At 46.8% G+C, this 17,215-nt stretch overlaps 1 protein-coding gene across 5 annotated transcripts in view; it reads right to left on the bottom strand.

Moving 5' to 3' along the window:
* GAL3ST1 (galactose-3-O-sulfotransferase 1) overlaps nt 1-17,215 on the bottom strand; it is a 226,085-nt gene that overhangs the window by 93,053 nt on the left and 115,817 nt on the right. For 2 of the 5 annotated variants that reach the window (XM_086943196.1, XM_086943199.1), the window contains exon 1: nt 4,389-4,621. The exons of the other annotated variants lie outside the window; for them this stretch is intronic. The gene's annotated coding sequence lies outside the window, so the exon portion shown is untranslated. Of the gene's footprint in view, nt 1-4,388; nt 4,622-17,215 lie in introns of those variants that run through there. 5 annotated transcript variants of the gene reach the window in all.

Here is a 17,215-nt window from a genome sequence, read left to right as displayed (position 1 = left end):
TCTATATATATTATTATTATACGGTTGCCTTTATTAAGGACACTTGAGCATCTGGATTGCACCCACTGAGGTCTAATTGGCGCGGACTCTGTCTCCCAGAATGCCGGTTTGGCCACGCCCATTGGGGCGGGAGTAGTTAAAGAGTCTGAAATGCCAAAACACGCTTCCCCCTGCCCTTCCAAAGAAGCCACTGATGAGGGACTTACTCCTGAAACGCGTCTGGCTTGCAAGATGGCTGCATTGTTTTTAACCTACCTGAAGGATTTTGTCAGCATGCTGCCATTAAATGAAAGTGGAGCTGAATGGTTGGTTTCCATGTGGCTCACTCCGAAAGTTGGGAACTGCTAGTTTTGGATAGAGATATATATATATATATATATATATATAAGCTTTGGGCATTTGAAAGACAATAAATTAAACGGCAGTCCAGTCGTGGAAGTAGCACCGCCTAAACTAAGGACCGGAGAAGTTGGGACTGTCCTTAACTCTACCACGGGGTAACAGACTGCATGATTTACATCAGCCAAGGCATCCAGAGGCCCACTAAAGGCAAGTACGACCAAGACTACAAATTAAAACAACAAAACAAGACTCACTGGAAGTTGTGACTCAGCCTTGGAACACCATGTTCCATAATGCATCAGATTCGAACTTACCTGAATAAACCAATCATCAAGCAGGATACTGTTTAAATGCATAGAAAATCGAGGCTGTTTGTTTTGCTGTTAGTCAAATCCTGTGAACAAGTGCAAGGGTGCACGAAACGCGTCAGGAAAAGATAATTTATTTCCGGATGTCTAATGCTGGTGTGCTGCAATTAAATGGACCTTAAAAAGTTTGTCTGCTACCGTGTGCATTTCCGAAGCTTTGGGCATTTGAAAGACAAAATATATATATATATATATATATTCAAACAAAGTTCGCCGAAACGCTTGAGACATCCACAACTGCGTTTTCAGACCTTTTATTCTCCACAGGTAGGAAGGAAACAGCAATTTTCAGAGCCAAATCATAGTCCCAAACATGTTTCAGGCATCATCCGCCCTTGCTCACTGGGATTCTCGTGGAGGAGACAGCTGCGTGCCTTCGCGCCGTGTTTGTAGCGCTTGATATATAAATTGCCTTGATGGGTGTGGCAAAGTTGCACTCTGGTCTTGGTAGTTTCACAATTTTTATAGTAGTTAGCCATTATTCCTCCATTTAATTTCAAATTCTTTTAGTAGGTTGCTGCTTAAAAACCACTGTAATCCAGCCAGTGTACCTTGGGGCGTACGATCCTCGAAGTTTCCAACACGCCGCTTCACCTTTCAACCGGCGCAAAGGAACCGCTACTCAGCGGCGGGGTTGTCTCGCGACCTTGGCTGGCCGCTATATATTCAAACAAAGTTCGCCGAAACGCTTGAGACACCCACAACTGCGTTTTCAGACCTTTTATTCTCCACAGGTAGGAAGGAAACAGCAATTTTCAGAGCCAAATCATAGTCCCAAACATGTTTCGGGCATCATCCGCCCTTGCTCACTGGGATTCTCGTGGAGGAGACAGCTGAGCGCCTTCGCGCCGTGTTTGTAGCGCTTGTTATGAAAATTGCCTTGATGCAGCTGTCTCCTCCACGAGAATCCCAGTGAGCAATAACTATAACTATGCACTGGATAGTACTCATGGACCTATGTTAGACAGCCCTTTTCAAGAGGAAAATCATTTATTTATTGATTGCCGGTAGAATAATCTGAAAACAACAGACAGTGGGATGGGAATACATTGCAAGGGAAGAAAAGGAGCAGAGTTAAATGACCTGCGTAAATTACAAATCATGCAAGCAAGCCTCTTCCAGGTTCTTTTTTATTATTAATGAGGAGGAGAACAGAGCTGCAGAAATGGAGATGTAACAGGAATCTCCAGATTGGGCACATAGCTCTCTGAATGGCATGTATTTAAGAAGGCGGGTTCTTAAGAGCCACTCAGTAGATTCCAGCATGCTCTCTGGATGGACACAACCTTGCAAGCCACGGCCTGCTTGTGGAGAAGTGTGGCTCAGGGGTTAGAGGCGGCAGACCCGGAAGCGGAGATCGGCCCTGGACCAGGGTTCAATTCCCCGCCTCGGCGGGTCTTGGGCTCAAAAATTCCACGGACTCGATAATTCTCGCTCCGGTGCCTTCTCGACTCACGGGTTCACACTCTGTGACTCTGGGCAATAGCTTGCTTAATCTCCACAACGGCCCCTCGCGGTGGGATGCCTGGCTTTCACCTTGTGGATACCCTGCCGGGGTTATCTCACAGGGGAATACCAGGACGGGTTCCCTAAGCAAGCGCCGGGAAACCCTTTGTGGGTAGCTGTGCGCCATATAAGCTCAAATACATTTACATTTTACATTTACACTCTGTAATGTTGCACTAGTCTGAACCAGAGGTAGATTGCAACACTTCAAAGTGGCGCAACATTAAAGGGACAATCCAGTTGTCCTTTTTTCTATTGAATTAGCATCTAATTTGATGGTTTACCTCCCTTATTTGCTGGACCAAACTCCACAAAGAAAGCCACAGTTTTGGTAAAGACTCTGGGCCTAATTTATATATTGGCAGGCAGCCTGCTTCTCTGTCAGGGAGATGGAGTAAATGACTCCATCACCCTGACTGAGGTGCCTCCTGCCTAATTTAGAAATTGACTGGCAGTCAGTTGGCAAGCGCATTGCAGTGTAGGCCCTGGTAGCACTGGAGTTACATACATATCTGTATGCTTGATGCTGCAGCATGTCACTAAGGCATGGCAGATTCAGTGTACCAGGGCCTGGACTTTGCCAGCCGAAATCAATCTGTCTCGTGGCTGGTGCAAGTGCCTTCATGAGCCTTCGCCATCAATCAGACAGTTGCCCTGCTTGATCCTTGTGAGGGTCTGCATTTTTTCTATAATTCAAAGAGTGAATAACAGTTGTCAATTTAGGATTAGTATAATAGAAAATAGGGGTACAAAGAGGGCGGAGCCCCGACAGAGATGTTTTAAGGCATGGGCAAAGTGGGCTTTTGCCCAGGGCCCCAGCCTTTCAGGTGCCCCGAATAGATCCAGCCCTGTTCTGCAGAGAGGCTTGCCCTGAGGACCGTGGGTAATTTTTAAACAGATTGTTGTAAATAGCTTTTCTATCATTTATTTTTAATGTGTGAGAGTCCATTACAGACATTTTGCACACAAAATGTGTTTTGTTTCATGCAACATGCATATAAAATGTTTCTGTTATATTAATACAGGACCTCACATATGAGAAATGGCAGGTGTGACAGATTATTTGCAGTAATATTAGCGAGCTGCTGCTGGGTTACAATACTGAAAACACATCACTCTCCCTGAATATCAGATGTACACACATTTAGAATTTGAGGAAAGAAGGCATGAAATAGATGACATTGGATCATAAAATTGAAGGTTTTCTGAAGAGGGGCCCCCAAAATACATTTGGCCCATGGCCCCCAAATCCTTAAAACGTCCCTGAGCCCAGATGCCCAGAAGGGCAAGCTACCCGAGCCCTCCTAAAAGAAATCAGGTTCCCTCGTTTTGCTTGCTTGAATTATGGACAAGTATTACACCAGACCACTTTCTACGCTCACCAGCCACCCCTGTGTATGCTATTCTTATCCCAAGGCGTGTAATCTCACATGTATTTATTTAGGATTGGCTGCTATCTGTCTCTCCTTTGCCTAGAAACGATTTGCAGTATGTTTTTACTGTTCTCAGCAGGCTTAACTTCAGAAATCTGATACTTCCGACGCACGTTTTTGTGCATAATCTAGAAAACAGTTGATTTGACGTTTGTAACTTCTGTTTCAGTACAAACTGTACTGATTTGTCAACAGAGGAGACTCATTACATTCCTTGAAAACAAGAAGAAATAAACGTCTAACTGTCAACCCTAAACACATCAAATGTATATTTTTTTATATCCATTGTTCCGTCTACTTCAATGGATCCGGGGGGCACTCACACATAGCCATCCTTCCATTCATCCATCCATCCCCGGATTCTTCCACTCACACACTCTGGCATACATGGATCCATCCACCGGTGTGTATGCAGGTATGGATGAAGGCTGCTTTTGTTATCGTGTCTGTGTACATGGGTACCCACGCGCCTCTTTATGTGTTTCGGTTCCCTGTCATTCTTTGCTCAGTGTATATAGGTGGCTGCATGCCTCTTGTTGGCATGTGTACATATTGTTGGCATATGTGCAACTGTAGTTGTGTGTGTGTGTCTCTCGATCTGTTCAAGTTGCGCATCTTCACTGCAACATACAAAAGAAAAGCCTATTGGGGTTCTGAAGTGTTGTTATTATGCGGTTTACACTTCAAAGAGTCACACACTGTCCAATGCTATCAAAAAGAAGGTTATTTGGTGACTTACAGAAGTCTCCTTCCCCTGCTCCGGTGAATCCGGTGGACGTCGCCTTCTCGTCAAAAAGCACATTCATGCGGCATCCGTGATCGAAGGGCTGCTGCCGAAGTGGCCATGTCGATAGTGCCGACGGCTCCTCTGTCTGTGCACCCTGCCTACGGCCTCCTGGACACGTGCAGGACAGAGCAACGTCATAAAAGGCAACAATTCAGCATTGACCAGCCATGAATCCGCGCCATGGGCTAAACTCATGTCAGCTCTTGGAAGGAGAAGGTATTTCAAATTATTTTGCACCTCTGAGGTCAATGTTAGAACGTTCAACCCAGGGGACAGTGAACCCAGGGGACAGTGAAGGGGACAGTGACCCCGGGTCAGTGAACGCGGGGCCAGTCCCCGCCGGGTTCATGAACTCAGAGATACTGGCCAGATGGGCAGGACTTCGGTTTGTCCCATCAGATAGTTCTTTCTCGGCCATTTCTATTTTTTCTTGTTTACTTTGCTCATGCTGGCTGTCAGAGCCCAGTTCCAAGGACCATGGGGCCAGCTGGAGTTACTGCCCAACCGAGTGGTTGTGGTCGTTTGCTCCACCCTACTATTGATCCCGCTCAATTGGGGCAAGCGTCTCCTTCTGCACATGACTCTCAATCGGTAATGTAGCTCAAGCAGGTAAGGCTCCCTAGGAGGGAAGTGTAGATACAGATCAGTGAGCACGACTCATAACTCAACGTGCACGTAGCGCACACAATAAAATAATGTCTAGGCAAATACTTATTTTACGTAAAAGAAGTTTTCGATTCTAATTCTACACATGCAAAAATAAACGACATTCACTATATAATAACAAAGTCCCCCTTGAGGTAGGCACTGTAGTAGGTGTCAGGCCACCCTCTGGATTACTAAATTCCCATGTAACTGGTGGGTTGTTAGGTCCCACTCACATGGCCAACATCCAGGGAATGTAAACTACTGGGCATTATCCACAGGGCTTCCACATCTTGGATTCGGTCAATGAGATGTAGTCACTTAAAGTCAAGCAGGGTTGCAAAAACAGAAGGCAGTATATCCCCTGGGGCCTGGTAGACCCAGTTCTTTGCTTGCCCACTCCAGGGGTACGAACCCTGGTAGCAGTACTGTGCAGTTTTGAACCAGTTCGGCAAAGCTGAGCTGCACGCAGATAGACACGGAGCTCCTGGCGACAGCCCAATCGATGCAAAACAGTTTCTCAGCACACAGCGGGGTTGACAACTTCTACAACGATGCACACAGGTAATGGCTAGATTGATGTGGCACCGTCCTCATGCATTGCGCCCCCTTCTGGCATATGGGGTCAACAAAGTTCACAATGCCGAACACGGGCAATGGCCTGATCGATGCAGCACTGTCCTTTGTGCACGGCAGCCCCACCTGCATACAGGGTCATGGGAGTTCACAACATGGCACACAGGCAATGGCCCAATCGGTGCGGCACAGCTTCTCACACCTTGCTCAGGAGCCCCACGAGTCTAGGTTCATCCCTGGATCATTGTCCCTCCAGCACGCTCCTCTCCCTCATGGGCACACACCGGTCTTGGTGAGTAGACAGGTACTGGTACACCAGACTCTAGTGCCTTGAGACCCTGCAGCACTGTCCTTTGTGCACGGCAGCCCCACCTGCATACAGGGTCATGGGAGTTCACAACATGGCACACAGGCAATGGCCCAATCGGTGCGGCACAGCTTCTCACACCTTGCTCAGGAGCCCCACGAGTCTAGGTTCATCCCTGGATCATTGTCCCTCCAGCACGCTCCTCTCCCTCATGGGCACACACCGGTCTTGGTGAGTAGACAGGTACTGGTACACCAGACTCTAGTGCCTTGAGACCCTCACAGGTAAGTAGTAGCACTTTATAAGAAACATGATTGATTGATTGACTCCAGGGCAGGTGATCTTGGTTTACCTGGGTGATGTCCACTCATCCAGCAGGGAGACTATCAGACTAAGGCCCCTAGTCCTGGTCACAGGCAAACGTCTTGCAGAGCTTTCTCTCCTTATTCAGCCTGGCTGGCTGCTCAGCAGATGACAAAGTATGGGATCTCCATACGGTGTTCTTACAGACCTTTTCCAGACACAAGATGTGATTTTCAGCTTCTTTGATATGGACATCTCTCCCCTTCATCCTTCCTACTGAAAGATGTCAGTCAAGGTGGGTAGGACTCCAAAGCTGATTAACCCACAACAAGATTCATGGGAGTGACCAGAGGTCACACCTGGATGTCAGCCACAGTGATCTGTGCATCAAAAAATTAATCCCGGGCCCTCAGTCCTACCCATTATGATTCCCTTATCAGCCTCATCTCCCTCTTCCAGAGAGGTGTCCAGGCCGCTTCTTTGTGATCTGTCACTGAATCAAAGAGCCCTTTCAAATGCACAGGGAGAAACTGGCTCCCCCTCACCCTGCACCCGTCTCACTAAGCGAACAGGAACGCAGCAATATACAATTCTGTCTGGGGACATTTCTGTACTCCTCATGTTTTCACCAGGCAAGCATGGGCTTCCCAAAATGGAACCAAGGGTCCTGCTTGCAATGTCTCAGTGCAGGCATTTCTCCACTCAGCATACATTTACAACACACTCCACTGTCTAGTATTGTTGTGCCCATGTACTATGCTACCACTAGCATTTCCACATGCAGCACACACATTCAGTCTGGGCACACTGATCAATACTAGTCTCTCTGTACTGTAACAGAGTGTCACTTTAAACACCCTCTCTCAACGTACACCCATTTACCATGATCCTCACTGCACCCTCTGTGCAGTGTATGTCTTGCGAGCTCACATGCACTCAGCACAGGTTTATCAGTAAGCGTGCAAGTCTACATCAACCTTATGTAGGCCAAGAGTGACTTAAACACACTGTGGCTGAACTGTTAAAAGGGTGAGTGATTCTGTAGGCCTCACTCCAATGACAAGATAAAAAGACCTGGTCACAATTACTAATCATCACACAGTGTGCTGCCACCACTGCACTTGTACTGTTTAACTCCTGGTGATGGCAGTTGCCTACCACCACTACCAGGGTAGCATTTTCAATCAATCAATAAAACGGCATTTGTAAAGCGCAACACTGTCACCCCTAGGGGTATATGGTTGCTGTGTCTCCGTCAAAGAGCCAGTTCTTGAGTCTCTTTCGTAAGTCAGCCAGTGAGGTGGCTGTGTAAAGCTGGAGGGGAAGGTCATTCCACCGCTGTGGCTGAGACAGTTGTGGGGTGTGTTTATGAGGGCGAGTGAAGAGGAGCGTAGGTGTCTACTGTGTTGGGGGACATTCAGTCGATGATTGAGGTAGGCAGGTCCTACATCATGGAGGTCTTTATAAGTGTGCATCAGGATCTTGAACTGGCATCTCTTCTGGATGGGGAGCCAATGGAGGTCTCTCTGGTGGGGGTAATGTGGGTTCCTTTTGGAGGCCCAAGATGAGTCTGGCTGCTGAGTTCTGTATGATCTGGAGTCTGTTGAGGAGCTGGGTGGAGCTGATGGCCTAGAGGGCTTTGCAGTAGTTAAGGCAGATGGTGACGAGGGCCTGTGTGATGGTCTTTCTGGTGTTGGTTGAGATCCATCTGAATATTCTGCAGAGCATACAAAGTGTGCGTCAGGAAGAGGAGGAGACTGCGTTGACTTGTTGCTTTAAGGTTAGTTGGCTGTGGAGGATAATGCAGAGATTGTGAGCAAGGTCGATCGGTGTGGGTGAGGGTCCAAGTTCTCCCTGCCACCAGCTGTGGTCTCATGTGGAGTTGTTCTTCTCGAAGATCAGTACTTCAATTTTGTCAGAGTTGAGTTGGAGGCTACGTTGGTCATGGAGTTGCAGAAGATGGTATTGGCATTGGAGGGGTCCTGTGTGATCAAGAGGATCAGTTGAGCGTCGCCTGCGTTGGAGATTATGTTGAGTCTGTGGGATTTGACAACGTCTGGGAGGGGGTCATGTAGATGGTAAACAGGGTGAGGCTGAGGGATGATCCTTGTAGTACTCCGCAGATGACGTCTTTGGGTGCGGAGGTGAAGAGAGGAAATAGGATGCTCTCTGTGTGTCCTGTAAGGAAGGAGGTGATCGATTTGAGGGTGTCTTGCTCCATGCTTATCTTTTTGACCCTGTTGATGAGGGTGTTATGGGAGACTGCGTCGAGCGTCGTGGAGAGGTCAAAGAGGATCAGGGCCACTGTTGCTCCATGGTTGAATAGTGTTCTAATGTCGCCTGTGGTGGCAATGAGAGTGGTCTCAGTGCTGTGGTTGGCACGGAATCCTGATTGAGAGGTGTCCAGTAGGTAGTTCTGTTCCAGGAATTCGGTGACCTGCTGCTGGTTCATGGCTTTCTCAAGTACTTTTGCCGGTAGGGGAACAAGTACACCGGACAATCATTTTTTAGATTGTTTGGGTCCGCGGAGGCTTTATTTTGAGGTGTCTGACGTCCGTATGGTTCCATCTGTCCAGGAAGGTTGCTGTAGAGAGGGAGGTGTTGAGGACACTGGAGAGTTGTGTGTTGATAGGGTTAGTTGCGAGTTGTAGAGGTGGTGGGGGCAGGGGTCGGTGGGTGACCCAGAGTGGATAAAAGACTTGATGGCTGAGGGGGTCAGGGATGTGAGCGGTGACCAGGTGGTAATGATTTGGCTGGTGTTTGCGGGTTGCTTGAGGTCATTGGGGTTTGGGGTGGTGGGTTGGATGTTGAAATTGTTGTAAATGCTGGTGATCTTGCTGTGGAAGTCATGTAAGAGGGTGTTCCAGAGTTCTTGTGAAGGATGGATGGTGTTCTCTATAGCTGTCGGGTTGGAGAATTCTTTGACTATTTTGAAGATTTCCTCTGTGTGGTTGACTGTGGAGTCGATGCGGGTGGTGATGGCTAATTTCTTGGCATCTTTGATGTGTTGGTGATAGTTGCTGAGGGCTGTTTTGTGAGCTGCTCTGTCGATGGGGTTATTTGTGGTACGCCAGCATCTCTCCAGTTGGTGGCAGTTGCACTTAGTGGTCATAAGTTCTGAGGTGTTCCAGCTGGCATGTTTGGAGGTCTTGTTGAAATTTTTAAGTTTCAGTGAGGAGACTGTTGGTGCTGTTGAGGATCCAGACGGCAACGTTCTAGACAGTGGTTGAGGTCTGTTGGGGCCTTGGGTTGGCAGGTGGTGAGGCCATGTGACCACTGAGTTTCAGTGACCTTGCTCTAGCTGCGGAGGGAGGAGATCTGAAGCCTGGTGGTGGTGTGCTAGGCGTCGGTGATGGTGATGTGTACGATGGTGTGGTCGGTCGAGGTGAGTTCTGTGGTGTGGCTGAATTTGATTCTGTTGCTGGAGGTAAAAAAGGGAACCAGCTTGTGTCTTTCTAGGGGGGTGATGAGGCTGACGATGGCGTCACAGAATGGTGCTCGTGCTCCTGGGCGTCTGTAGGAGAGGGTGCCTCCTATGGTGATCCTTGCGTCAGTTTGTAGTATGAAGTTGAGGTGTTGCATGAGAGGTGTGGGATTGTCATTGGTGATGGTGCATTTGATGGTTTCCTTAAAGATGATGGTGATGCCTCCCCCTTGTTTGTAGGTGTGGTCTCTGTGTATCATCTTGTAGCCTTCAGGAGAGGCAGTGGTGATGTCGGGGTTCGAGAAGGGGTTGAGCTAGGTATTGGTGATGAAAGCAATGACCACGGAGAGGCTGGTAATGGTGTCACATATTTTCGTGGAATGTTTTCAGAGTGAGCGGGCATTGAGAAGGATAAGGTGGAGCAATTGCGGTGTTATTGGCCTTGTGGGCAGGAGTGGAGCGGGATGTTTTGTAGGTTGTGTTGCAGGAGAAGTGGCAGTGTCGGCAGGTGAAGGGTCCTTTGGTGGATCGTGGGGAGGGGGAGAGACAGCTGCTGTATCGGCGTCCGGGGCTCAGGTCCAGGAGTTCCTTGGTGGTGTACCGTTGAGTGGCCGGAGGGCCAGGGTTCCAGGCATTGGGTGTTATCCAGCCAGTGGTGCGTTGGTGGCATGTCTGCTGTGTGGCTGTGCGGTGGTCTCCATTGGTGGTCCAAATGGCCTAAGGAGGAGGAGTCCCTCTCTCTGCGCTACCTCCTGTTGATTCTCCTTACCTCCGTTCTTTTATTCCATCCCTTCTCGCACTGAGCCTTCTTTACTCTGTCCCAATCTCATTATCTCCTCTATTGTTCCTTCCCTCATTTTCTGTGTTCTTCCCTCGCATTGACTAGCTCCCTTTTTCATCTCTCTCTACATGTTTCTCAGTTTTTTCTTTCTTCTCCCCTATCGCTAGCCTCTTCCCTCTCTCTCTCTCAGGCCATCAGCTCAGTCACTCATTAAATCAATGGCCGAAAGTAGAGCCGAGAGTTTATCTTAACCTCTGATCTTTACTTGCTATACCCTGGAAGCGTAACCAGTAAGCGCCGTAGGTGGTGGTACATGCATCCCATGAAAGCCCAGCACTATGCAGGATTTTTACCTCGTAAACCTTGCACTAGTTGTAGGTATGCAGCCTGTAGATAGCTTATCCAGGTAACTGTGTAATATGGTCCCAGACCTCCATCAAGGAGTTTTGGTGACAATATAAATAGGGCTTCCGGTTTTATGGTACTTATACTTTTGACATTTCCATCTGTATTTATCCATGTTGATTTTTTGCACAATTCATCTTTATTCATCCATATTTATTTTGTGCTTACTGTAAACAATGAAGGTGGTATATTTCTACATTTGTTTAACTGACAAATGCTTACTCATTTTTGAATGTCAAATGATTTTAGCCATTTACAGTACAAAACAGTCATCTGAAATCATTTACATTGAAGAACAGCTTTAGTGCTGCATTTATTTAAGCTTCACTAAGAATATTTTTTCTTTTTTAACTCCCCTACCTGATAATCTGCACAGCTATTAACTTAGCATGCTTGATTGACAGTAGTGAAAATCGTCCAAAAGAAAAACTATTTTTTGTATTTTTCTATATTTAAAAATAAATATAGACAGGAAAATGGATTGTTTTCTGTCTGCATAATTCTGTAACAATCAGTAAAAACTAAAATCGGGAAGCCTTGAATCATAAACCATGAGGTTGGGTGACACGTTTGTTAATGTCATCAGCACCCTAAGATGACAAGTGTTTATTTTATATAAGGTTAGTTTGAAATAACATGATTTTTTTTTCAAATAAGGAAAGGTTTATTCAAAATAGGTGGTCAGAGACTAGACTACAGTGTACAGTTAGCGTGTAGAACAAAAGACAACAAAATAATACATGTAGTTACAGTGTAGAATGGAGAGACGGTACTCACACTAAAGATAATTGTATTGTATTGTAGTCGTATTTAAATAATGCTTCATACTTCTGAAAAAGCACTGAAGCATAAGACAGGCTGTATGCTGCACTGTGGGGGGAGGGGTGCTGGGTTATAAAAGTGTTGATATTCTAGGGGAGAACTATTTGGGAGGCAGCATAAGCAATCAACTATGCTTTGTAAGGTTGTTGCATACTGTATAAAATGCATCCCATTGCTAACCAAGAATGATAAAATGAAACAAATATAATCTCAAATTCATAAAGGAAGTGACGTCCTGGCTTCTTCCAATGTAAGGAAGCTTGAGGATCAACTTTACAGGTCATTTACCATAGGTGCTTAATTTGTAAAAGAAAGTTTGCTTCTGCCCAAAGCTCAGCTCAAAAGCCTGCAGCTGTTGCAATTAAACGCCAGCACAGTGAATACCAAGGCTGGAAGTCTTAAATATACCTTATGCCTTTTTAACCCACTTCCTGCCCCTTTATCTCACTCTTGTAGGTGCCTGTTTTCTGCCTTTGTCACCGTTTTTCAGTAGTTCTCATCCCCTTTCCGATTTGTGCGTTTTTCCCTCACTTGTTCTCAGTAAATATCTGATGTGGAAAAATAGCACTGCTAATCACGCCAGAAAATATCCACAGCAAGACAATATCTACCTCCTGCTCCTAAAATTTCTGCTGCACACTCAGAAGCAGTACAAAATGGGGTGGTGATGGACGGAGCATCTGAACCAATCAAACACTCACACCCAGTCAACAGATCTGGGTTTAATCCATCACTGTTCTTTAGCCTACTCTGCCGCCCCAGTTCAGAAATGGCCATATGCAAATCAGTTGACCCTGTGCCTCATGGGAACAGTCCAGCCTGAACTGCCAAACCATGTCTTCCCTGGACCGGAAACAAGCTTCCTAGGACTGGTTTCTGGCATTTCAGCCGTCTTTAGCCAGGTTTGCTTGAATCCAGTGGCAAAGTGAGAAAGGGACTCATGTCTGAGCATATCCTGCCAACTCATGGCAAACAAAATGGTACAAAAGGGGGTGGTGATGGACGGAGCATCTGAACCGATCAAACACTCACACCCAGTCAACAGATCTGGGTTTAATCCATCACTGTTCTTTAGCCCACTCTGCCACCCCAGTTCAGACATGGCCATATGCAAATCAGTCTGACCCTGTGCCTCATGGGAACAGTCCAGCCCGAACTGCCAAGCCATGCCTTCCCTGGACCGGACACAAGCTTCCTAGGACCGGTTTCTGGCATTTCAGCCGTCTCCACCAGGCTTGCTTGAATCCAGTGGCAAAGTGAGCAAGGGACTCACGTCTGAGCATACCCTGCCAACTTATGGCGAACAAAGCAGTACAAAAGGGGGTGGTGATGGATGGAGCATATGAACCAATCAAACACTCACACCCAGTCAACAGATTTGGGTTTAATCCATCACCATTCTTTAGCCCACTCTGCAACCCCAGTTCAGACATGGCCATATGCAAATCAGTCTGACCCTGTGCCTCATGGGAAGGGTCCAGCCCGAACTGCCAAGCCATGCCTTCCCTGGACCGGAAACAAGCTTCCGAGGACCGGTTTCTGGCATTTCAGCCGTCTTCAGCCAGGCTTGCTTTAATCCAGTGGCAAAGTGAGCAAGGGACTCATGTCTGAGCATACCCTGCTAACTTATGGCGAACAAAGCGGTACAAAAGGGCGTGGTGATGGACGGAGCATCTGAACCAATCAAACACTCACACCTAGTTAACAGATCTGGGTTTAATCCATCACCGTTCTTTAGCCCACTCTGCCACCCCAGTTCAGACATGGCCATATGCAAATTAGTCTGACCCTGTGCCTCATGGGAATAGTCCAGCCCGAACTGCCAAGCCATGCCTTCCCTGGACCTGAAACAAGCTTCCTAGGACCGGTTTCTGGCATTTCAGCCGTCTTCAGCCAGGCTTGCTTGAATCCAGTGGCAAAGTGAGAAAGGGACTCATGTCTGAGCATACCCTACCAACTTGAGGCAGCATAAGTAATCAACTGTGCTCTGTAAGGTTGTTGCATACTGTATAAAATGCATCCCATTGCTAACCAAGAATGATAAAATGAAACAAATGTAATCTCAAATTCATAAAGGAAGTGAATTCCTTGCTTCTTCCAATGTAAGGAAGCTTGAGGATGAACTTTACAAGTCATTTACCATAGGTGCTTAATTTGTAAAAGAAAGTTTGCTTCTGCTCAAAAGCCTGCAGCTGGTGCAATTAAACGCCAGCACAGTGAATACCAAGGCTGGTAGTCCTAAATCTACCTTATGCCTTTTTAACCCACTTCCTGCCCCTTTATCTCACTCTTGTAGATGCCTGTTATCTGCCTTTGTCACAGTTTTTCAGTCGTTGTCATCCGCTTCTTTCCGATTTGTGCGTTTTTCCCTCACTTGTTCTCAGTAAATATCTGATGTGGAAAAATAGCACTGCTAATCACGCCAGAAAAGATCCACAGCAAGACAATATCTACCTCCTGCTCCTAAAATTTCTGCTGCACACTCAGAAGCAGTACAGAAGGGGGTGGTGATGGACGGAGCATCTGAACCAATCAAACACTCACACCCAGTCAACAGATCTGGGTTTAATTCATCAATGTTCTTTAGCCCACTCTGCCACCCCAGTTCAGACATGGCTATATGCAAATCAGTCTGACCCTGTGCCTCATGGGAACAGTCCAGCCCGAACTGCCAAGCCATGCCTTCCCTGGACCGGAATCAAGCATCCAAGGACCGGTTTTTGGCATTTCAGAAGCAGGCAGTACCCTCAGTCTGTGAAACTGGTTATGTGGGGGGTAACAGATGGGATAATGTTATAGAGTGGGCCAGCCCCAATTAGCGGATACCTCACACACCCATGTGACCAACTATTTTGTCTCTTGCCCACCATGCGTGCCACATGAATGGGAAGCAGAGAGTAGACCATTGAACATGAATGGAAGCAGAGTGTGGAACATTGAACATGAATGGGTAGCAGAGAGTGGAACATTGAACATGAATGGAAGCAGAGAGTGGAACACTGAACATGAATGGGTAGCAGAGAGTGGAACATTGCATTGAATGGAAGCAGAGAGTGGAACATTGAACATGAATGGAAGCAGAGAGTTGAACATTGAACATGAATGGACGCAGAGAGTGGAGCATTGTACATGAATGGAAGCAGAGAGTGGAACATTGTACATGAATGGGAAGCAGAGAGTGGAACATTGTACATGAATGGAAAGCAGAGAGTGGAACATTGTACATGAATGGAACCAGAGAGTGGAACATTGAACATGAATGGAAGCAGAGAGTGGAACATTGAACATGAATGGGTAGCAGAGAGTGTGACAGTGTACATGAATGGGTAGCAGAGAGTGGAACATTGAACATGAATGGGAAGCAGAGAGTGGAACATTGAACATGAATGGGGAGCAGAGTGAAGGACAGTGTACCTGAATGGGTAGCAGAGAGTGTAACATTGTACATGAATGGGAAGCAGAGAGTGGAACATTGAACATGAATGGGGAGCAGAGAGTGGAACATTGTACACGGATGGGGAGCATTGAACATGAATGGAAGCAGAGAGTGAAACATTGAACATGAATGGGGAGCAGAGAGTGGGACAGTGTACCTGAATGGGGAGCAGAGAGTGGAACATTGTACATGAATGGGAAGCAGAGAGGGGAACATTGTACATGAATGGGGAGCAGAGAGTGGGACATTGAACATGAATGGAAGCAAAGAGTAACATTGTACATGAATGGGGAGCAGAGAGCGGGACATTGAACATGAATGGGAAGCAGAGGTTAGAACATTGAATATGAATGGGTAGCAGAGAGTGGAACATTGTTCATGAATGGGGAGCATAGAGTGGGACATTGAACATGAATGGAAAGCAGAGAATGGAACGTTGTACATGAATGGGGAGCAGAGAGTCGGACATTGAACATGAATGGGAAGCAGAGAGTGGAACATTGAATATGAATGGGAAGCAGAGAGTGGAACCTTGTACATGAATGGGAAGCAGAGAGTGGACCATTGACCATTGAACATGAATGGTAAGCAGAAAGTGGAACATTGTACATGAATGGGGAGCAGAGAGTGGGACATTGTACATGAATGGGAAGCAGAGAGTGGGATAGTGTACATGAATGGGAAGCAGAGAGTGGACCATTGAACATGAATGGTAAGCAGAAAGTGGAACATTGTACATGAATGGGGAGCAGAGAGTGGGACATTGTACATGAATGGGAAGCAGAGAGTGGAACATTGTACATGCATGGGAAGCAGAGAGTGGAACATTGAACATGAATGGTAAGCAGAAAGTGGAACACTGTACATAAATGGGGAGCAGAGAGTGGGACATTGTACATGAATGGGGAGCAGAGAGTGGAACATTGTACATGAATGGGAAGCAGAGAGTGGAACATTGTACATGAATGGGGAGCAGAGAGTGGGACATTGAACATGAATGGAAGCAGAGAGCGTAACATTGTACATGAATGGGGAGCAGAGAGTGGGACATTGAACATGAATGGGAGGCAGAGAGTGGAACATTGAACATGAATGGGTAGCAGAGAGTGGAACATTGTTCATGAATGGGGAGCAGAGAGTGGGACATTGAACATGAATGGGAAGCAGAGAATGGAACGTTATACATGAATGGGGAGCAAGGAGTGGGACATTGAACATGAATGGGAAGCAGAGAGTGGAACATTGTACATGAATGGGGAGCAGAGGGTGGGACAGTGTACATGAATGGGGAGCAGAGAGGGGGACAGTGTACATGAATGGAAGCAGAGAGTGGAACATTGAACATGAATGGAAGCAGAGAGTGGAACATTGAACATGAATGGAAGCAGAGAGTGGAACATTGTACATGAATGGGGAGCATAGAGTGGGACATTGAACATGAATGGAAGCAGAGAGTGGAACACTGAACATGAATGGAAGCAGAGAGTGGAACATTGAACATGAATGGGTAGCAGAGAGTGGGACATTGTACATGAATGGGGAGCATAGAGTGGGACATTGAACATGAATGGAAGCAGAGGGTGGAACACTGAACATGAATGGGGAGCATAGAGTGGGACATTGAACATGAATGGAAGCAGAGAGTGGAACACTGAACATGAATGGGAAGCAGAGAGTGGAACATTGAACATGAATGGGAAGCAGAGAATGGAACATTGTACCCCTACCCTGGTCTTCTTCCCTCCTGCACCTGACTCTCTCGAGCTCCCATCTGATGATACCTGATACTAGAATGGGCCAGAATCTCTGCTCTTCGAGGCTTTGGATTTTAGAGGGAGTCTAGCAAGTGAAATTTGAAATTCGCGCAGTACTGAAATGAAAACTCTTCATGCCCATGGAGCAAATGTTATTGTACAGCTGGGCTTTAAGCTGTGGCATTATTATTTGTGACTGACCACATTTGCTTGTCTTGTTTTTCCATTTGTCTAGAATCTTAACCATGACTAAGGGTGTCTGGCTGCCTGTAACCTGTACATGCCGGCCTCACCCGTAGGATGCTAAAGAGGCCCCGCTATGGATT

The sequence above is a fragment of the Lissotriton vulgaris genome, chromosome 11 (assembly GCF_964263255.1).
Source record: "Lissotriton vulgaris chromosome 11, aLisVul1.2, whole genome shotgun sequence".
NCBI lineage: Eukaryota > Metazoa > Chordata > Amphibia > Caudata > Salamandridae > Lissotriton > Lissotriton vulgaris.
Note: the sequence above shows the minus strand (reverse complement) of the source record. Positions and strands in the feature narration are given on the sequence as shown.